This window comes from Anser cygnoides, chromosome 6 (assembly GCF_040182565.1).
Source record: "Anser cygnoides isolate HZ-2024a breed goose chromosome 6, Taihu_goose_T2T_genome, whole genome shotgun sequence".
Lineage (NCBI taxonomy): Eukaryota > Metazoa > Chordata > Aves > Anseriformes > Anatidae > Anser > Anser cygnoides.
In genome coordinates this window covers 29,885,084-29,906,896 of record NC_089878.1, presented here as the reverse complement: position 1 = coordinate 29,906,896, position 21,813 = coordinate 29,885,084, and the positions used below count along the sequence as shown (strand labels likewise).

Sequence of the window (21,813 nt, the reverse complement as noted above, 5' to 3'; positions counted from 1 at the left end):
TGCTGCACGATGGCTTCCAGCTCCTCCTGTTTGTTACCCATGCTGCGTGCATTAGTGTAGATGCACTTCAGCTGGGCCATCGCCTTCTTCCCCGGCCTAGCCATTGTTTCCCCCGGCACAGCTCCAACAAGCCTTGTTTGAGCCCCGTCCCCCTTCTTACCTAGTTTAAAGCGCTCTCTATGAGCCCCGCCAGCTCCTGGGCTAGGATCCGTTTTCCCCTTGGAGATAGGGACCCGTCTGGGGCCATCAGGCCGGGTGCCGAGTAAAGCTCCCCATGGTGAAAAAAACCAAAATTTCTGTGCTGGCACCAGCCTTTGAACCACCTATTAACCACGCGAGCTTTCCGTGTCCTCTCCGTGCCTCTCCCTTCCCCCGTAGGGATAGAAGAAAACACCACCTGCACTCCCGCTCCCTCCACCAATCGTCCCAGCCCCCTATAGTCCTGTTTGATAGCCTTGAGGCTTCTCTTTTCAACATCGTCACTGCCAGCCTGGACTATCAAAAGCGGGTAATAGTCAGAGGGGCGAACCAGGTTGGGAAGCTTCCTGGTAACGTCTCTGACCCTGGCCCCAGGGAGGCAGCAGACTTCCCTATGTGTGGGGTCAGGCCGACAAATAGGGCCCTCCGTTCCCCTGAGGAGGGAGTCGCCCACAACAATCACCCTTCTTTCTTTCTTGGTGGAGGCAGTCCTGAGGCGTGGAGTCAACTTCCTCACCTCAGGCATCCTCCTGGGTAGGCTTCCTACCTCATCCTCACCCGCCGGTCTCTCAAGCTCCAGGGCCTCAAACCTATTGTTCAAGGGCACCTGGGAAGGCGGCACCGGAAGGGGAGGGCATCTCCTGCGAGGTCGAGCAGGGACCTGTCTCCATTCCTCCTCAACTCGCAGGTCCCCTCCCTCTGCCCGATGGCGACAGGGCAGGGGGTCCACCCCCCTTTGGAGCGTCTCACCCTGGTCCCTCTCCCTCCGGTCCTGCAGGGAGTCACTCCACCAGTCTATCTCCCGCTCGCACTCCCTGATATCCCTCAACCTCCGCACCTCCTCCTTGAGTTCCGCCACCATGCGGACCAGGTCGTCCACCTGCTCGCACCTCACGCAAGCAGTCTCTCTGCCTCCCGCCGATGGCAGCAAGAGGCTCAGACACTCCCCGCACCCGGAGGCCTGAACTGCCGCATGTTTGGACGGGCAGTCGGTCTGGGTGTGTACTGACTTCCTCGAGAAAGCACCGTGCCTGGTGGAGACCATTGCAGCCCAGCTGATGGGAGAGTGCCGTTGGAGGAGTTGTCCCTATGGGCGGGTGTGAGCGTCCGCCCTTCCTGCCCTTCCTGCCCGCCCTGCCTGCGCTAACTGCCTCGCTAACTGCCACGTCACTCCCCGGTCGCCGCGCTCCTGCTCGCTCGCGCTCCCTAAGGGCTGCCTTTGAACGGCCGGGGGGAGGAGCTGTCGCTGACGCTGCTGGCTCCGCCTACACCTCGTCAGCCTCCCTCACGAGGGCTGCCGGTGCCTGGCGGCTCCCTCACGTAGGCTCGATGCCCGAAAAATAGCCCTGCCTGTCCCGATCCCGCGCTCCACTGCAGCACGCGTCTGCCCCGGAGCCGGTCGCCTCGACTTGCACCTGTTTAGATTCACCAGGTGGTCTCGAGCCTGCTCTTCCCTTACAGTGGGTGGGACTTTGATCCCCCAGCCTCCATCTATGGGTTCAGGGAAATGAAAGACTTGAGAAGCCCGCCTACCAGTGCAGGTGGAGGCAAAGATGTTGCTGAGTACCTCAGCCTTCTCCACGTCTGTCGTTGCCAATTACTCAGCTATAGAAACTCACTCCTAATATAAGAAACTAGCCACCCATAATCACATAATCACTCACACACTCCTATTTTCACCCCTCAATTTATTTTCACAAATGTTAAAGGTGCGTGGTGGCCCTCGGGGACTCCTCCTGTCACCTCAGCGCAGCAGCCCGAAGGGAGCTGGGTCCTCTCTTGTGCTCTTCCTCGAGGCTCTGTGCAGAAGGGCTGCCACCTCTCGCACAAGGGCTGCCGGATGGGAAAGAAGCACTCACGCAAGCCCTGAGAATCAGCAACAGAGTGGTTTATTGCCGGGATGTCTTGCAGGTAATCCTGCGGGATGTCCGTGGCGTTCGGTGGCTCCAAGCTAGTGCTTGGGATGGAGCCTGCGTGACAACGAGTAGGGAGCTGGCCGGGCACTCCTGCGACGCTGTTTGCGCGCTTGGAGAGCAGAGAGCAGAGACCTGCTGCGGGAGTCCCAGGTCTGTTCTGGTGGAGGTGGATCCACTTCCATTGGTTCCTCCACGTCTGCTGGTGGATCCAGCTCCATGGGCTCCACGGTGTTGGGCAGAAGGATAAGCCAGTCCTTGCCCGGGACTGCCCAAACGGGATGCCTTCCATCTGGCATGTTTTCAGGCCAGGGTGCCGAACCAGGGGGTCGTCCAGTCCCACGCCTTGGTCCCGTGCCACTGTCGGGTTGATTTTCACGCGTGGGTCTGACGCTGCCGCCTGTTTTGTGGCCCTGGCTGGGTCCCGCACTGTCTTCCCTGTGATAGGCACGCCTGTGCTCCCCGCGGCTCTCTGGCTGATGTTCCTCCCTTTGCCTCGCGCCACCGTTGCCACTACGGGAAGGCCCAGGCCCCCTGTCACTGTGTGTTTGAGGGGATGGCCTGTTCCCCGCATCATTGCGGTGCCAGCGGTACCGCTTAGAGGTGTCCGGGCTTGCTTGAGAGGCTCGCCTCTGCTCTGTGTGGCTGTCTGGCCGATGTTCCCGCCTTTTCCCCATGCCGTCGTTGCGACAGTTGGAAGGTCCATGCCCCGAGTCGCTGTCTGCTTTGGGGGAAGGACGGCGCACGGCTTGGAGTTGCCGATGTTTGAGCTCGTCCTTGCTGGGGACTGGCCGCACGCGATCCCTTCGATCACGAGACCTTTCCCGCCGGGGTGACGAACCACGGGCTCGTTTGCTTCCACGCGTAGGTCCCGTGCCACTCTGCGGTGGATTTCCGATCGTGGGTCCGACGCTGCCGTCTTCTTTCTGGCCGTGTCTTCGTCCCACGCTGCGTTGTGGACTACGGGCACGCCTCTGCTCCGTGCGGCTGTCTGGCCGATGTTCCCGCCTTTTCCCCATGCCATCGTTGCTACAGTTGGAAGGTCCATGCCCCGAGTCGCTGTCTGCTTTGGGGGAAGGACGGCGCACGGCTTGGAGTTGCCGATGTTTGAGCTCGTCCTTGCTGGGGACTGGCCGCACGCGATCCCTTCGATCACGAGACCTTTCCCGCCGGGGTGACGAACCACGGGCTCGTTCTCTTCCATGCCGAGGTCCCGTGCCACTCTGCGCTTCGTTTCCATTTGTAGGTCCGACGCTGCCATCCCGTGTATGGCCATGCTTGGGTCCCACACTGTGTCGCGCGCTATGATCACGCCTGTGCTCCTTGCGGCTCTCTGGCTGATGTTCTTGCCTTTGCCTCACGCCGCCGTTGTGACTAGGAGAAGGCCCAGGCCCCCTGTCGCTGTGTGCTTGAGGGGCCTGCCTGTTCCCCGCGTCATTGCGGTGCCAATGGTACCGCCTGTAAGCGTCTGGGGGCTGCGCGCCAGAGCTCCCTTGGGCACTGGTGCCTTTTGTGCCGCCGGCGCTCTGCCTTCGCCCATGACGCTTCTCCTTCTCATCACCTGCCGTCCTTGTTGGTGCTTGCTGGGACTGCATCGCTGTCCTCTCACACCAACGAGGGCTGCCTCTCGCCTTGCTGCTTCCGGTCTTCCTCCTGCCGCGGATGCTGGCTGTCAGAGGACCTAGTAGCTGAGCGAGTGGCGGGCCAGCGGCAGGGGGGCCTCTTTTATAGGGCCCACGGCAAAGGCGGGGCAGTGGTGGCCATTGTGACGTCAGCAAGCCTCTGTGATGAAACGGCCCGTGATTGGCCAAATTTGGGCGGCTTTGTTGGGGGTAGCCTGGACGATGCCCTCATGTGGAAGGAGGAGGAGGGCTGTGGGGGGGTCGCCTGAGGGCCCCTTTTGTGGGGCTGGCTCCCCCGGGCCATTTGGCTTGCCAGAGAGAAAGGCTGCCCCTCGGCCACAGGGACTGCCCCGCACCTCCCATCCTGTGCCCTGGCTTTATTTTTAACACTGGTTTTTAGGTAATTTCATTCTGTTCTTTATGGAAAAGAACAGAAGTAAGGTGCATCTTCAGCCCTAATGCCCAGGTGCGCTTTGCGCTCTGAGTGAAGAATTTCTTCCCCACGTCACATCTAATCGAAATCTCCCCTCCATTTGTTCAAAGCCATGATTCATGGTTCCATGGCCACACTCCCTGGTGGAGTCCCTCTCCGTTTTTGTTTTTTTTTTTTTCTTTTTTAGGCCACTTTTATGGGTAAGCTTAGGTGGCAAAAATGCAGGACCTTGCAAATTGCAGCCCTGCCTACCTTGTTCCCCATGTTCCACATGATCTTTTCCAGCTCAGGCTCTAGCCTCTCATCAGCGTAACATAGAATCATAGAAACATTCAGGTTGGAAAAGACCTCCAAGATCATCCGGTCCAACCATCACCCTGCTACCAATGTCACCCACTAAACCATGTTCCTACGCACCATGTCCAACCTTTCCTTGAACACAGAATCACACAGAATGACAGAATCATTGAGGTTGGAAGAGACTTCCAAGATCACCGAGTCCAACCTCTGACCTAACACTAACAAGTCCTCCACTAAACCATATCACTAAGCTCTACATCTAAACGTCTTTGAAAGACCTCCAGGGGTGGTGACTCAACCACTTCCCTGGGCAGCCCATTCCAATGCCTAACAACCCTTTTGGTAAACAAGACAGCAGTTTAACTGATCCCCCTCTCCTGACTTTGCCAAGAACAGAGAACTCTACCATTTTGTGGTCACTCTGCCCACGACAACTCCCACCAGCCCTTCTCTGTTTGTGAACAGAAGGTCTAGCGGGGCACCTCCCCTAATAGGCTCACTAACCAGCTGCATCAGGAAACTATTTTCCACGTTCTCCAGAAACTTCCTAGACTGCTTCCTCTGAGCTGTATTGTATTTCCAGGATATGTCTGGGAAGTTGAAGTCCCCCACGAGAACAAGTGCTGGCGATTTCGCAGCTGCTGCCAGCTGCCTGTAGAACTCCTCATCCGTCTCCTCATCCTGGTCTGGCGGACTATAACAGACCCCGACCAGGATGCCTGCCTTGTTGGCCTTCCCACTGATCCTAACCCATAGGGACGCAACCTTGCCATTCCCAGTCTCGAGTTCCACAACATCCAAACACTCTCTAATACAGAGAGCCACACCACCACCCGTTCTCTGCTGCATGGCCCTTCTGAAGAGCGTATAGCCAGTCACTGCAGCACTCCAGTCAGCACTCAACACCCCCAGGGACGGTGATGCCACCACCTCCCTGGGCAACCCGTTCCAATGCCTGACCACTCTTTCTGAGAAGAAATGTCTTCTACTTGTTTGAATTGTTGAAGAGCAGTGCTTACACTGAGTCAAGGACGTTTCAGCTTCTCACGGTGCCCTGCCAGTGAGGAGGCTGGGCGTGCAGGAGGAGCTGGGAGGGGACAGAAGCAGGACAGGTGACCCCAACTGGCCAAAGGGATATTCCATACCGTGTGCTGTGGTGCGTCCTGGTTTCGGCTAGGATAGAGCTAATTTTCCTCCTAGTAGCTGGTAGGGTGCTGTGCTTTGGATTTAGGATGAGAATAATGTTGATAACACGCTGCTGTTTGACTGGTTGCAGAGCAGTGCTTACACTAAGCCAAGGACTTTTCAGCTTCTCGCTCTGTCCTACCAGCGCGCAGGCTGGGCGTGCAGCAGGAGCTGGGAGGGGACAGAAGCAGGACAGCTGACCCCAACTGGCCAAAGGGGTATTCCGTACCGTATGGCGTCATGCTGGACAAGTACTGTGGGGTACCGGCTGCTCGGGGACAGGCTGGGCATCGGTCAGCGGGTGGTGAGCAACTGCACTGGGCCAAGCCCCAGCACGTTGCAGTGATTTGTGTCTCTCTGGAATTGCTAGGGCAATGACACACCTTTTTCAAGCCCTTCATTCTTCCATTTTTTTAGGATTTTGCACCTGTTCAGGGGTGAATTTCCAAAGCACTGGAGGTGTCCACTGCTCTAGATGCCTGCCCATATCCTCCAACACTGCCTGCCACTCATAACTCTTCTGCCTCAGAACAGATCTCTGGATGGCATTCCTAAGTAGGTGGTTAACCTTGGACAACACCTGAAGCACACTCAGGAGATGTTACAATAAGAACATGCTGGTCTGAACATCCACAGGATATTGAAAGACCTGAAGAGCTATCGTAACTAGCCTGGAGGAGAATCACAGAATCACAGAATCGTCTAGGTTGGAAGAGACCTCCAAGATCATCTAGTCCAACCTCAGCCCTAACACTAACAAGTCCTACACTAAACCATATCACTAAGGGCTACATCTAAATGTCTTTTAAAGACCTCCAGGGATGGTGACTCAACCACCTCCCTGGGCAGTCCATTCCAATGCCTAACAACCCTTTCAGTAAAGAAGTTCTTCCTAACATCCAACCTAAACCTCCCCTGGTGCAACTTTAGCCCATTTCCCCTCGTCCTGTCACCAGGCACGTGGGAGAACAGACCAACCCCCACCTCTCTACAGCCTCCTTTAAGGTACCTATAGAGAGCGATGAGGTCGCCCCTGAGCCTCCTCTTCTCCAGGCTAAACAACCCCAGCTCCCTCAGTCGCTCCTCATAAGACTTGTTCTCCAGACCCCTCACCAGCTTGGTCGCCCTTCTCCGGACTCTCTCGAGCACCTCCATGTCCTTCTTGTAGCGAGGGGCCCAAAACTGAACACAGTACTCGAGGTGCGGCCTCACCAGAGCCGAGTACAGGGGGACAATCACCTCCTTAGACCTGCTGGCCACACTGCTTCTTATGCAAGCCAGGATGCTGTTGGCCTTCTTGGCCACCTGAGCACACTGCTGGCTCATATTCAGCTGCCTATCAACCAGTACTCCCAGGGCCTTCTCTGCCAGGCAGCTTTCCAACCACTCATCTCCCAGCCTGTAGTGCTGCTTAGGGTTGTTACGCCCCAGGTGCAGGACCCGGCACTTGGCCTTGTTGAACCTCATACAGGTGGCCTCAGCCCATCGCTCCAGCCTATCCAGATCCTCCTGCAGAGCCTTCCTTCCTTCAAGCAGATCGACACACGCACCTAACTTGGTGTCATCTGCAAACTTACTGAGGGTGCACTCGATCCCCTCATCCAGGTTATCGATAAAGATATTAAAGAGGACCGGCCCCAGCACTGAGCCCTGGGGGACTCCACTAGTAACCGGCCTCCAACTGGATTTGACTCCATTCACCACAACTCTTTGGGCCCGACCATCCAGCCAGTTCTTAACCCAACAAAGCGTACGCCAGTCCAAGCCACGAGCAGCCAGTTTCATGAGGAGAATGTTGTGGGAAACGGTGTCAAAAGCCTTACTGAAGTCAAGGCAGACCACATCCACAGCCTTCCCCTCATCTACCAAGCGCGTCACTTGGTCATAGAAGGAGATCAGGTTCGTCAAGCAGGACCTACCTTTCATAAACCCATGCTGACTGGGCCTGATCGCCTGCTTGCCCTGCAAGTGCTGCGTGATGACATTCAAGATAATCTGCTCCATGAGCTTCCCTGGCACTGAGGTCAAGCTAACAGGCCTATAGTTCCCCGGGTCTACCCTCCGGCCCTTCTTGTAGATGAGCATCACGTTTGCTAGCCGCCAGTCGACTGGGACCTCCCCTGATTGCCAGGACTGCCGATAAATAACGGAAAGCGGCTTGGCCAGCTCCTCCGCCAGTTCGCTCAGTACCCTTGGGTGGATCCCATCCAGCCCCATCGACTTGTGTACATCCAAGTGTTGTAGCAGGTCGCCAACCATTTCCTCATGGATAGTGAGGGCCACAGCCTGCTCCCTATCCCCTTCCACCAGCTCAGGGTACGAGGTATCCAGAGAACAACTGGTCTTGCCGCTAAAGACTGAGGCAAAGAAAGCATTGAGCACCTCAGCCTTTTCCTCATCTTTTGTAACTAAGTTTCCCCCCGCATCCAGTAAAGGATGGAGATTCTCCTTAGTCCTCCTTTTTGCGTTGATGTATTTGTAAAAACGTTTTTTGTTATCTTTAACGGCAGTAGCCAGATTGAGCTCCAGATGAACTTTGGCCTTTCTAATTTTGTCCCTAAACAGCCTCGCAACATCCTTATAGTCCTCCTGAGTAGCCCCCCCTCTTTTCCAAAGATTATAAACCCTCCTTTTTCTCCTAAGCTCGAGCCACAACTCTCAGTTCAGCCAGGCCGGTCTAGTTCCGCGTCGGCTCGTCTTTGGGCACGTGGGGACAGACCGCTCCTGAGCCATTAAGATTTCCTTCTTGAGGAGTGCCCAGCCTTCCTGGACTCCTTTGCCCTTCAGAACCTCCTCCCAAGGGACTCTGCCAACCAGCGTCCTGAACAGCTCAAAGTCAGCCCTCCGGAAGTCCAATACAGCAGTTTTACTGGTCCCCTTCCTGACTTCACCAAGAATAGAGAACTCTACCATTTCGTGGTCACTCTGCCCAAGACAGTTTCCGACCACCACATCTCCCACCAGTCCTTCTCTGTTTGTGAAGAGAAGGTCTAGCGGGGCACCACCCCTGGTAGGTTCACTGACCAGCTGCGTCAGGAAGTTATCTTCCCACGCTCTCCAGAAACCTCCTAGACTGATTTCTCTGGGCCGTGTTGTGCTTCCAGGATATGTCTGGGAAGTTGAAGTCCCCCACGAGAACAAGCGCTGACGATTTTGCGGCTTCTGCCAGTTGCCTATAGAACTCCTCATCCGTCTCCTCATCCTGGTTCGGCGTTCTATAACAGACCCCCACCAGGATGCTTGCCTTGTTGGCCTTCCCTCTGATCCTAACCCATAGGGACTCAACCTTATCATTCCAAGCCTCAAGTTCCTCAACATCTAAACACTCTCTAATATAGACAGCCACACCACCACCCCTTCTGTGCTGCCTGTCCCTTCTGAAGAGCCTATAGCCAGACATTGCAGCACTCCAGTCATGAGAGTGGTCCCACCACATTTCCGTGATGGCAACCAAGTCATAGCCTTCCTGCTGCACGATGGCATGCAGCTCCTCCTGTTTGTTGCCCATGCTGCGTGCATTAGTGTAGATGCACTTCAGTCGGGCCATTGCCTTCTTCCCCGGCTTTGCCATTGTTCCCCCCGGCACAGCTCCAACAAGCCTTCTTTCAGCCCCATCCCCCTTCTTTCCTAGTTTAAAGCCCTCTCAACAAGCCCTGCCAGCTCCTGGGCTAGGATCCATTTTCCCCTTAGAGACAGGGACCCGTCTGCGGCCATCAGGCCGGGTGCCGAGTAAAGCGCCCCATGGTCAAAAAACCCAAAAGTTCTGTGTTGGCACCAGCCTCTGAGCCACGTGTTAATCAGGTGGGCTTTCCGTGTCCTCTCGGTACCCCTCCCTGCTACTGCAGGGATAGATGAAAACACCACCTGTACTCCCGCTCCATCCACTAACCGTCCCAGTCCCCTAAAGTCCCGTTTGATAGCCTTCAGGCTTCTCTCTTCAAGATCATCACTGCCAGCCTGGACTATAAAGAGGGTAGTAGTCAGAGGGGCGAACCAGGTAGGGAAGCTTCCTGGCAATATCCCTGACCCTGGCCCCAGGGAGGCAGCAGACTTCCCTGCGGGTAGGGTCAGGTCGACAAACAGGGCCCTCTGTTCCCCTGAGAAGGGAGTCGCCTACTACGATCACCCTTCTGTCTTTCTTGGTGGAGGCAGTCTTGAGGCGTGGAGTCGGCTTCCTCACCTCAGGCATCCTCCTGGGTAGGCTTCCTACCTCATCCTCACCCGCCGGTCTCTCAAGCTCCAGGGCCTCAAACCTATTGTTCAAGGGCACCTGGGAAGGCGGCACCGGAAGGGGAGGGCATCTCCTGCGAGGTCGAGCAGGGACCTGTCTCCATTCCTCCTCAACTCGCAGGTCCCCTCCCTCTGCCCGATGGCGACAGGGCAGGGGGTCCACCCCCCTTTGGGGCGTCTCACCCTGGTCCCTCTCCCTCCGGTCCTGCAGGGAGTCACTCCACCAGTCTATCTCCCACTCGCACTCCCTGATATCCCTCAACCTCCGCACCTCCTCCTTGAGTTCCGCCACCATGCGGACCAGGTCGTCCACCTGCTCGCACCTCACGCAAGCAGTCTCTCTGCCTCCCGCCGATGGCAGCAAGAGGCTCAGACACTCCCCGCACCCGGAGGCCTGAACTGCCGCATGTTTGGACGGGCAGTCGGTCTGGGTGTGTACTGACTTCCTAGAGAAAGCACCGTGCCTGGTGGAGACCATTGCCGCCCAGCTGACGGGAGAGTGCCGTTGGAGGAGTTGTCCCTATGGGCGGGTGTGAGCGTCCGCCCTGCCTGCCCGCCCTGCCCGCGCTCACTGCCTCGCTAACTGCCGCGTCACTCCCCCCGTGTCACTCCCGGTTTGCCGGCCCTGGTCGCCCAGGGACTTGCCCAAATGAAGAACTTTAGAGTTTAGCACAGGTTTACCAGCTAGTTTAGGCTCCAGCTTGGGGCAATATACTTCCAACATCTCTGCTTTTATTTCGCATAAAGAATTCAGTCAGCACAGAAGCTATGTATTTTTTCTAGTTTTTGACAAAAATGTACTTAATAAGTAAGTACAAGTTTAGACAAAGTACTGAAAAATCAGCAGTTATTAAAGGAATTGTCAAGGAATGCATTTGCTGAACTGGTCTCAGATGAAGGCAAACAATGACCTTCTGGGTTATTTCTTAGAAGGAAGCAAGGAACAGAGTGGTACTGCTCTTTGCTTGAACTTAATGAAACATGCATTATTCAATAAAAATAAAATAGTTTTCTAGTTGAAAAGCATGCTTTTGAAAAAATGAGATATGTCTTATAAATACTAACATAACTAAATGAATGGTGAATTTTGAAATACAAAACTTCAATCAAAATTGCATTTCAGTAAGTGGAAGATTGCATTAGTTCAGATTAAAAAAAAATCATTAAAAATATAGAGATTTTTCTAAAAGGGAAGGAAGTCTGTTTTTAAGCCTTCTAACAAAATTTTGAACTATGTTTTTTTTTGTTTGTTTGTTTCTTTTTTTTCTCTCAAAACAAAGTTTTGTGCTTTAGCCAGCATAATGATCTTTGAGTGCTGTGCATGTACATGTGATATTTTTTATATTGTATATCATTTGCATCCAATTTAATGCCCAAAGGTTCTCTCCGCAAAGAAAAAAATATGGAGAAACTTATCTGTGACTAATCTATGTAATGAATGTTGAAATGAATGAGATGGAGACATGGTTCTTCTTTCTTTTTTTATTGGAAGCAGACAGAACACTCACTTTACAGAAAAAAAAAGATTGAAAATTTTCTGAACAAAAAATGAAGGGGAAAAAAAGCATTGCCTTATTTCTTGGCCTTATTTGATGCTCATAGGGATATATTGTTTGTTTGTTTGTTTGTTTTTCTATCATGTTGAATTGAGATGTTTTGGTCTCCTGCTTCAAATCAACAGAATTAGTTTTGTGTATATTTAGTATGATCTGAGTTACTTTGACCTGCAAGAATTTTAGATCAGATCTGGAGTTAATGTTAAACAAAATGTTCCATCTAAAGAAATATTCAGCTAAATAAGAGTGTTGGAGACCTGATATATTGAATTGGACACATTCTTGTTTCATATTCTCTTAAAATACAAAATAATGCTAACAGCATGTTTATATATATATATATGTGGATAGATAATATATATCTTTAAATATCTGTGACTGTGCGCGTGTGTATGTACATAACATTATCTGAAGATGTCCAAGAATAATTAGATAATGTCTTCAGAAAATGTGTTTTACGTTAAAAATTTTCAAGGTATTGAAACAAATCATCCACTTATAAAACATAATGCATCACAAAGCCATTGACTTTGTAATATCTCATATCAAATAATTTATAATCTTTCTTGAGGGTATATGTTAATTTTCTTACAAGAACTAGAGCCCAGCTTCTTAAAGATATTTTACTCTCTAATTCCCAATGAAATCAGTGAGGATTAAGGATCTAAATTGGCATTAGACTTTTAAATAATTTTGAGAATTTGAATATAGTCTGTTAACTACAATGACATTTATAGTAATTAAGAAAAATAATATTCAGATTATAAGTATAAAGTAATTTTCATCATCAACTGAAACTTATCTCTGGAAATACAGCTAAGGCAGTACCTGAAATCTGAGAACATTCAGCTGTGGAATGAAATTGTTGTATAAAAGTGGCAATGGAACTGAGCTATGGTCAACACCCTGATAAAGGCTGCTTGTTAAAAATAAAGAAATATTTCAGTATCTGTCTACTGGTTCTTGGGGAACTCAGTGAATGTCACCAAATTCTGCCTAGCTACAGATTTTAGCACCATGTCTCGTCCATGCAGATGACTAGATGAGGCTACTAGACCCAATCCCATTATAGGGCATGTACTAGTCCTGTCTTCCCATATTTTCATTTAGACGCTGCTGGGTTTTTTTTTGTTGTTTTGTGTGTGTGTGTGTGTGTGTGTGTGTGTCTGTCCCTTCAAATACTTACTATGTGCTCCTGGGTGATTTTTTTCTTCAGCTACAGAGGTGGCTGCATTCATTTCAGCAGTGGATAAAATAACTCTTGCGCAACATTGGTGTTCATAAAATGCTTGTGGGCACTTGGGATGAAGGTGATGGATATGTTGTACAGGGATGAGAGCATTCTCCCCCTTCCCAGTTGACGGGTGGATGAATTGTGTTAGCTGGTATATGTATACACATGCAAGTATATTTATACAACTTTTAAAAGTGCTGTTTTTTAAAAGGCCATTGTAAGTTTTTCCATTTCTACTAACTTGGTATCGCACAGCAGTCCCATGCATTTACTTTCAAAATCACTCTTCTGTTGTTTTTCTGCTGTTGTTCGTTTGTTTTAATCCAGCAACTGTCCTTTTAAGTAGCTGCTGCTAATTAAAAAACAAATAAAAAAATAATATCCAGACTATTGTCAAAACTGGTGATAGTGCATGGATTAAGTGAATAAGGACAAATAGAAGTTTAGCTCATTAACTATAGTTGAGCATTGCTCGTAGTTGTGAAGGGGGCCTCATTGCCATGGGACCTAGCACAGAGGCTGGATCTGACCAGGTGTATGGGGACACAAACAAAATATCACGAGTCAGGACAAGAATTGATAGACATCAGCTACTCAACAGGTGCTTTTAGGGAATGGCCAGCATATCGTGTAAATCTGAGTTAGGTTTTCCTATGATAAAAGACAGGTGAATGATGTTAACTGTGTGGTACGATGGCTGAGAGCTGTGAAACTTGGAGAGAAAGCCTTTGCATGGAGGCCAAGCACACCCCAGCCAGCAGTGTAGCTAATCATAACCATTTGCACTGCTGGAAAAGTCATGGGACTGATGCCAAGCAGCCCAGTAAACCAAGGCTTTTGGGATAGCTCAATGCTGTATGTAGGTAGGAATTGCTGCAATACACCGAGCAGTTACTGCTTTAAGGATGTTACAGATGTGTCATACAAGAGACATGGCGACACTTGGGCTATCGCTGTGCTTGCAGCATATATAAAGAGGCCAAAAAGCATGCAGTGTTTTAGCTAACCTTTGAGCCCGTGCTACATACTACACTGTGGTATGACACAGCAAGTCCAAACAGCTCTCTGAATGGCTCAATGGTCCAAGTGTCAACTGCAATATTTCCAGGCCAGAATATTTAAATAAATAAATAAATAAAAAGCAAGCAAAACACCTAAAAAGAAAAAAAAATCCTAGCCCCCAAAAAGCTTTCCTTATTTTTTCAGAAAGGCTTTGCTAACTGCCTACAAGTTAGAAACCATTGCATAAATTGGGTTCAGCTATAAAGGTAACTGGCCCTGAGGTACCCAAGATTATTTACATTGTGCAGCGAAGTAGCCAGCATTTTAGTAGGGTAGCATAGGATGATTGCATTGGTGGGAGGTAGGTAATAAATATCATTAAAATTCTCAAAAATTTGGATGATAAATTGTAATATGAGGGCAGCTGTGGATAAGACAAACAAATTTAGGTAGAAGTATAGATGAAAATGGCAACTGGGGATAAATAAAATATTAATCAATAAAATAAATATTTATCTAATACTCTAAATATTTATCTAAATAATAATAATATTAATAATAATAATAATAATAAAGCCAAAGAAGACCTAGTAGTAGCAAAAATGTATTAAGCAGAGGATATAATTAGAAACAACAGCAGCTACCACATACAAAGTGTTCAATGTGATGTTAGGCCTTTGCTGACGCTGTTTGACAGTGGACTCCTCTGTGAGGAGAATTCAGTGTTTTTAAGAACCTCCACGAAAAGGAATTTGTCTAGTTTTAGGCAAAGGGGCCAGTCTTGCTTTACATCAAATTGCTACATTACCGGTATTAGAGCCAGCCTCTCTCAGATCTCAGAGGAACCCAGAGACATTTACCTCAGGTGTTGACTATTCTTTAAGCGTATTTGACAATTTCCTGGTACAATTTCTGCTAGGAATATAGTGTATTGATTATTTTAGGGGAAGCTTGCCCTAGTAATCAGTTGAGAAAGAACACGAGTCCCTGATGACTTGCAAAGGTCCTGGCTTATCCCTGGTATTTTTAGGCAAGCTGAGAAATGAAGTCTCTAAGGCTCAACAGTTTCATCCTGGTTTCCTTCAGATCCAGAAAGAGTTATTTACTGTTTTCTGTTGATGGTGGTTTCCCACCCCCCCCCCCTTTTTTTTTTTTGTAAAAAAAAAAAAAAAAAACAAAAAACAAAGAACAGCAAAACTTTACAAAAGCACTGGCTTTTTTAATCTTATCTGACCTTTGGTGCACAGATGTGTATTTGCTGTTCTACATTGACCATAATAACTTTTATGCTCTACATATCCATGGGGGGAAAGCATTAACAATAGCAATAATAATAAAAGAAAGTATGCACAGAGTTCTGAGCAAAATGATTGCATCTGAAATTGCTCTTTACTTCCTCTAATGTCCTGGATTTGGGGATTAGCCAGTAAACACGAAAAGCAAATTAACCTTCATCCAACTCTTTTATGAACATCTCAATAACCTCCAATATGAAAGAGGAATACAACTGAACAAAGATGTAGATTTTCAATATTAAAAGTTTGTTTTTGTTATAATTAATATATAAGGAAACAACCAGGATACTGAGGGCTGCTGTGACAGTTAGTTTTGTCTGGGGTCTAGGGAACATAGAGCAAGCAATTTGAATCTGAATAGTACAACCATATTATGAAAACATCCTTTGAGATAGTAATTTATTATAATGTATTGTAATATAAAATTAGGACTTTTACAATTGTTGCTGTCTCTGCATAATGTAAAACCAATCTGCTGCCCCTAAAAGCCATATCAAGACAGGACAGCCAGTGAATGCTTTACATCTTGGGAAGGGGAAGGTTTCTACACACACACACAGAAATTCACCAAAATTTGGGTGTTTGTACCAAATAATCTAGCGACAGTCACTACCAAAGCTTATTTTAAGTCCCGGTTTCTTTAATATGATTTGAAAACTATTCCCATCCTTTTGATAAGGATTTAGCTTGCTGTGTGAGAATATACAAAAGTACTCTTCAAACCATATAGCACAGACAATGCCTGCAGATATTTTGACTGCTGGGAAGGGGGTTTCTATATTAAACTATTTTCCAAGCCTATTATTACTGAGGGGAGATGAAAGTGTTTAATATGTGTGGTCTTTTGAGGAAGCTCATCTCCTTATCAGTGTGGGAACTGTGGGTGTATGAAATATATTGAATGTTGCCCACCTACTAAGGGCCATTACGAATTGATAATGGTGGTCAACACTACTAACATGCTCTGCATACCATGTAAAATGATTTCTGCCAGGAAACAGTTAGTCTCTGGAATTTAGGAATGTATTATCATAATGGCTTCTGAGAGACTGAGGGTCTGAACACTTTAGTAGATGTCCTTAGCTACTTCAGGGTATGAAAGTCCCTAGGTGAGAGAGCTGTAATGATAGTTTTGAGAAACTTTTCCAGAACTGAGAAAAGACAAAGGTATCTTGAGCATGTCTTTTACACTATGCCTTTACTAGTAAGTAATTATCCTTGTCTAAGCAAAAAATAAAATAAAACAAAACAAAATAAAATAAAATAAAATAAATAATCAGCAAATGTTCTTGAAACTCAACAAAGTTTTAACAGAAAAAAATAAAAAGTGTTTTTCTAAAACATGGAGAGAAGGGGAGAGAATCAGGAAAAGAAATAAAAAGAAAATGAAATTGTTTTTAGTAAAACTAAATAATATACCTTCTTCTAATTAGTTTTGCTGATGTAAATGGTAGACAATATCAAAGTGAACCAACAAAGGTATTTTGCTCCGCTGTGTTCAGAGAAATCCAATGCTTAGAGTGCTTTGGTAGGAAACAGCCTTGCAGGCTCTGGGGCTTTAGTTACACAATCAAGGAGGTCTTGATTTACTGAATACACATGTAGCATTTCAAGACTTTTCCTTCCATGAGCAAAGAAATTGAAGCCAGCAGTTCCAGAAGCAGAAAAACGAATGAAGTCTTGTTCTGTGTGGATTTGGATGTTCTGATTGAATTCTCTGCTCTCATCTAATGAAAATCTGACTGAAGCTTTTCCTGGAGACAGTTCAAGCAGCAGCCTTGCCTCAGTGAAAACAGGAGGCAGGGGGGAAGCCTCTATCTTCCTGCTTTGTACTTGGCTGTGTATTTTATTGAAACTCGTAGCAACAAAAAAATTAATTAAAAAAAAATTAAAAATTCACCTTAATTGCAGACTGCCATAGGTATTATCCATTAATTTCAGAAGCTGCAGGGGGAAGTGGGAATGACCGTGACAAACACAGTCTGAACCTTCACATATGTCTGATGTCTTTAGGTGACCAGGTTAAAAGCAATGCAGGTCAAACGCCTTACCCTACATGCACTATCACAACGCTGCTAAAACGATGCATCACTTCCTTCCTGTTCCCATTCTCATCCTTCAAAGAGGATTCTACACAACTAGAGAACACTTGCCAGGTTACCCACACCCAGGCCTTTTAGCTATTTATGACTTAGTACAAAACAAGGGATATTTGTAGATTTGTACAGTTCCCAGGTAAAATACCAGTAGATGGCGCTTGAGAATGTGCAGTGCTGTTCCTGGGTTTTATAGCACGATGAATCCCGTTCCTGTGCACCGTGACAGTATTTTGTGGGTAGATCTTTTCTTACAGCTCCTAACAGGAGCCCCTTCACAGGAATCTCCTTCCTGCCAGATGGAGACAGCTACGCTTGCAAGTTCAGCAGGGGTGAGAGAAAACATAGTGGTCCTGTTAGGGGACACTGGTTTCGCTTGCAGATATACTGTTTCCTTCTGAATGCTAAAAGGCCAGCTGCTGAGACTGAAGGAGCAGGGCTGTGCTTTTTGAAATGTGCAGGCTCACACCTGGCAAGTGAAAAGCAAGCTGGGTGGCATATGCCTTGCATGGCACACTGCAAGCAGTCTGGGCCAGAGGCATACCAAGACTTGGAGCTACCACAACACGGTAGGTCTGGCCTCCCCCATGTTGAGCCTTCTTGTCATGCACAGGAACCAACACCATTCGTCACTTGAATGAAAGGTATTTTATTTCTATTGCCGGTGGGACAAGGATAACCACTGGGATATTGCTATCTAAAGTAAAACCACAGCAGTGTGATGATCTTCATCTTAAAACTGAGAAAGAAATCCTTTTTCAATATACCCTTGGAAAATTTGACTTTTCATATTTCTCTTCCAATACAGAGATCCTCTTTTGTCTCTTGAATGACAGGCAACGTTTGCCTCTGGGACTCTGAAACCTTAGTGGAAAGTTCACCTGGAAAATGGGACCTCACCTGAAGCTCCCCCTTGTTGCAGTGCTGCTCCCTCCCCTTTTGGTCAAATCATCCCCATCTTTGCAGCAAAATGCTACACGGAGAAGGCAACATGAACAGTGGAGGGTCTTTAGAGAGTGACGACAGTAAAAGAGCTTTAAATTAGGACTATTGATGTTGGTGGAAATCAATGATGAAGCTGCTGCACCTCCCCTCTGTTTGTCGTGCTGCCATTTGAAGAGACCACAGCTATCCCACAGTGAAACACGTGGGGTGACATTTAAGTGGCTGCTGGGGGGCAATGCTTCAGTTTGCTACTTTAGGTCACTTATTTCAAGGGCAGGGTAGAAAAAGACTGCTGCTCCTGCTGACCAAGTCCCCACACTTCCCTCAAAGCTCTTCCATCAGTACTGTTATGCTGAAAGGCTTTTAAACCACTGTACGGAGATTATGTAGGTATTTTTCGTACTGCTTCTATGCTACAGAAGTGTGGTAAGTTAAATGTTCCACAGCCTGTTACTCCTTTACATGACAAAGCCTGGGCTGGAGATATTTATTGTGACAGAAGAACAAGAGATAAATATCAGGTGTGTGTGTTTATAAGTATGGGACTTATGCATTTTTTCATGGATATGACTTACTATTTTCCTAGCAACTCTTCCACAAGGGACCTCAGGGCTGTAGATGGAGGCAAACAGCATGCCTTAATGTGAGAGAGAAGTCCTGCAAGCACTTTGCCAGAGTAATTGACAAAATTATGCATTTGTGCCCCCTTGGAAAGCACAGCATTGCAAAGCGCCTTTTCTTCCCAAATGAGCACCTGAATAATGTTTTTGATAATTTATCCTGAAGCAAATGCATGGTGTTTTTGAGAAGGTCAAACCTTTTTTGTTTTCTTTCACATGCTTGTAAACAATTTCACCTTTACTCTTTTGCCACATAATAAAATATATCTGAGCATCCCTTTCTAGGCTTATAAATATGACACACTTCTTACTGTGTAGAAGATTTTGAATAATTTACTCATGAAAATGTTGACAAAATCTTCACATTGCTTCACATTCCCACAAATTGTTTATGTGTAAATTAATCAACATTTTTCCACTAAAACCCCTCTCCATTATTGCCTAAATTTGCATTTGTTTCCTATAAACCTGTTCCTGTAAGGCCATTTGAGAAACACTAATTCATGAAATCTTGCAACCAATCTTGGTGACACAAATCTGGATTTCTGTTTTATAATGCCCTAGAAAATTGGTTCAAGCACAATAAAAATCAGTGAGACTATTTCCATGAATCAAGCACACTCACAGATCCATAACAGTGAAGGACCCAGTTTTCTATTCCTTGAAACTGGAACAATAGTCCTACCTGCATCAGCTTGTGTTGGAGCAAGTACATATTTTGCCTAAGTCACACAGTGAGTGAGCTAGTGGAGCAGATTTGAGCAGTTAAATTACGGATTCACCTCCTCCTAAATCCTGAAGAGAGATCAAATAATCTAACTTAATTTCCTATAATAAGCCCTAAAATACCTTATAAGATGTAGAATAATCTTCTTGCAAAGAAGTGAATAGGTAGATGGAGAGAGATGGAGAGTGAGATCTTTTTTAAGTCTAGATGACCCTTGAACACAGATTGAATAGACAGAGAAAAAAATGATTAACTGCAGAAATCAGCAAACAGAGAACTGGATGGATGTATCTCTGGAGCATGTGGGTGGGAATACATTGGTGTTACAATGCAAGGCAATTCTCAGACTTCGGGGGCACCTGGCTACCATTCAGCGAAAACAGAAAACTACATCAAAACTGAAAAGTGATAATCCTCTAAATAAACAAATAAATAAATAAATTTTGGGTAAGCTAAGAAATTGTCTGGGGGAAATTCCTGCTGAGACACAATGGTAATGGTTTGGAAGGTAATACAGTAATTGTAATCCCAATGAAGCTGTGTATTAATAACAAGGGATGCTAGTTCTGGGATAAATGCCCTAGCTGGGTTACCAAAGTGCGTCACTATCTATTATTTGGTGGAGAAAAATATAAGCAGTTAATTAATGCTTTGGGGACTTAGGGGGATGAGAAAAAAGAAACAAAAAACCAAAAACCAAAAACAAAAACAAACAAAAAAAACAACAGTGTTCTCCTAGGTCCCCAGGGATGAATAAATGCAGGAGGTAGAAAATCATTTATTATTTTATGTTGTATTATATCAGCTAGAACTTTGACAGAAGGCTGTAAAGCACAACTCAGCTTTAATCAGTGGAAATTTTGGGCTTGATTTGTTTCTGAGTTGCATTGAATTTTATCAGCTTTATAATGACATAAATGCAGAGCTCTCAAGGTGATCTAGTCCTTAATAGTTACCAGTGAATTTGGCCCACACCTTGCATTAGTTAACTGTCCTATAAAGATGCTAATGAGGTGAAGGGTAGGTAGGTAATTCTCTGCTATCATAATTCCACTGAACTATAAAGGAATTTATTATGGTGTAATTTGTTTGTTCTGAATTTGTTAGTTTCTTTACTATGAGGGCGATGAGGCACTGGAACAGGCTGGCCAGAGAAGCTGTGGATGCCCCTGGAGGTGTTCAAGGCCAGGCTGGAAGGGGCTTGGAGCAACCTGGTCTGGTGGGAGGTGTCCCTGCCCATGGCAGGGGCTGGAACTAGGTGGGCTTTAAGGTCTCTTCCAACCCAAATCATTCTATGATTCTATGAATAGCTTGGTCTTAGTGGAAAGGCCTTTCCATTAGGTGAAGAAAGTTAAGACACCTATTTAGCAGAAGGTATATTTATGTATTTATGTACATATGCACACATATATTTTATAATAAATGCATATATTTTATATTATATATATTTATATATATTTATATATAAAAACAAAAATAAATGTAAATACAAATAATGAGAACATAAATATGGAAAAACTCAAACACCCAGTTTACAGAAAATGATACAGTTGCAGAAAGGAGAGCTGCCCCCTGACTGACAAGAGAGTTCTGACCTGTTTAAGCCATTGGAAGAATTCCTGTTGATTTCCTAGGGACTTTGGCTCAGGTGCTGATGAACTGCTTAAAGGCTGCTGAAGCACGTGAGTGGCAATGGAGAGGCAGAGGACAGCTTGGAGCTGAAATGTCAGTATGTCCTGAAAGCCCAAGTGTAAGTTTTTTGAAAAGCAGTCAGCTTCACTGTTTCACCTGAATGTTGATAGCTCCAGCCTGTATAAGGTGAACATTAGCTGTAAAAAACAGCTGTTCAATATTTTTTTAACTATGCTGATTATTTTTAGTTCAATGCCTCTTTAAACCTTATCAGTATGCCTCTGAGAAATCTGCCTTCTGGCAGTTCCCCCTTGAAATATATATATACATTTTTTATTTTTTTTTCCCATAAGGTGCAGATGCTTAGCAGCAATCCTGTTTTCCTCACCTCTTTTCCAGAGAAGAGTGTATTGTATTCTTGAGAATATAATATGAAACTTTATCCAGATTTCATGCTTGAGACTTTAATGTTAGAGAAAATTCAGATTTTTCCTTATTTGGCTTTTACTCCTTACCCTTCATGCAAAACTTGATATTTTGTTGGATTTCACCTTGCAAATTATGGCACTTACATTTATGTATTGAAGACTGAGCTAAGGGTGAAATCCAGCTGCCTAAATATTGGCTTCTAGTGCCATTGTTGATGTTTTTGGACAAACTACCTCATTTCAAGCTACTATTCCAGAAGGGGACTAGTCTTGCAAAAGTCCTCTATCAATCATCTCTGTCAATCATGTTTGTGTCGGGTATTGCAAATGGCACTAGAACCTTATTCTAAGGACAGGAATTGAACCCCTATATTAGGCACCTCAGTCTGGAGCTGAA

General features: G+C 46.7%; 1 long non-coding RNA gene across 1 annotated transcript in view; it reads left to right on the top strand.

Moving 5' to 3' along the window:
* The window catches only part of LOC106034231 (uncharacterized), a 316,470-nt gene extending 295,762 nt beyond the window's left edge, over window positions 1–20,708 (top strand). The window contains exon 12 of the long non-coding RNA XR_010832305.1: window positions 17,873–20,708. This is a non-coding gene — a long non-coding RNA (uncharacterized lncRNA). The remainder of the gene's footprint in view (window positions 1–17,872) is intronic.
* Window positions 20,709–21,813: the final 1,105 nt, after the last annotated feature.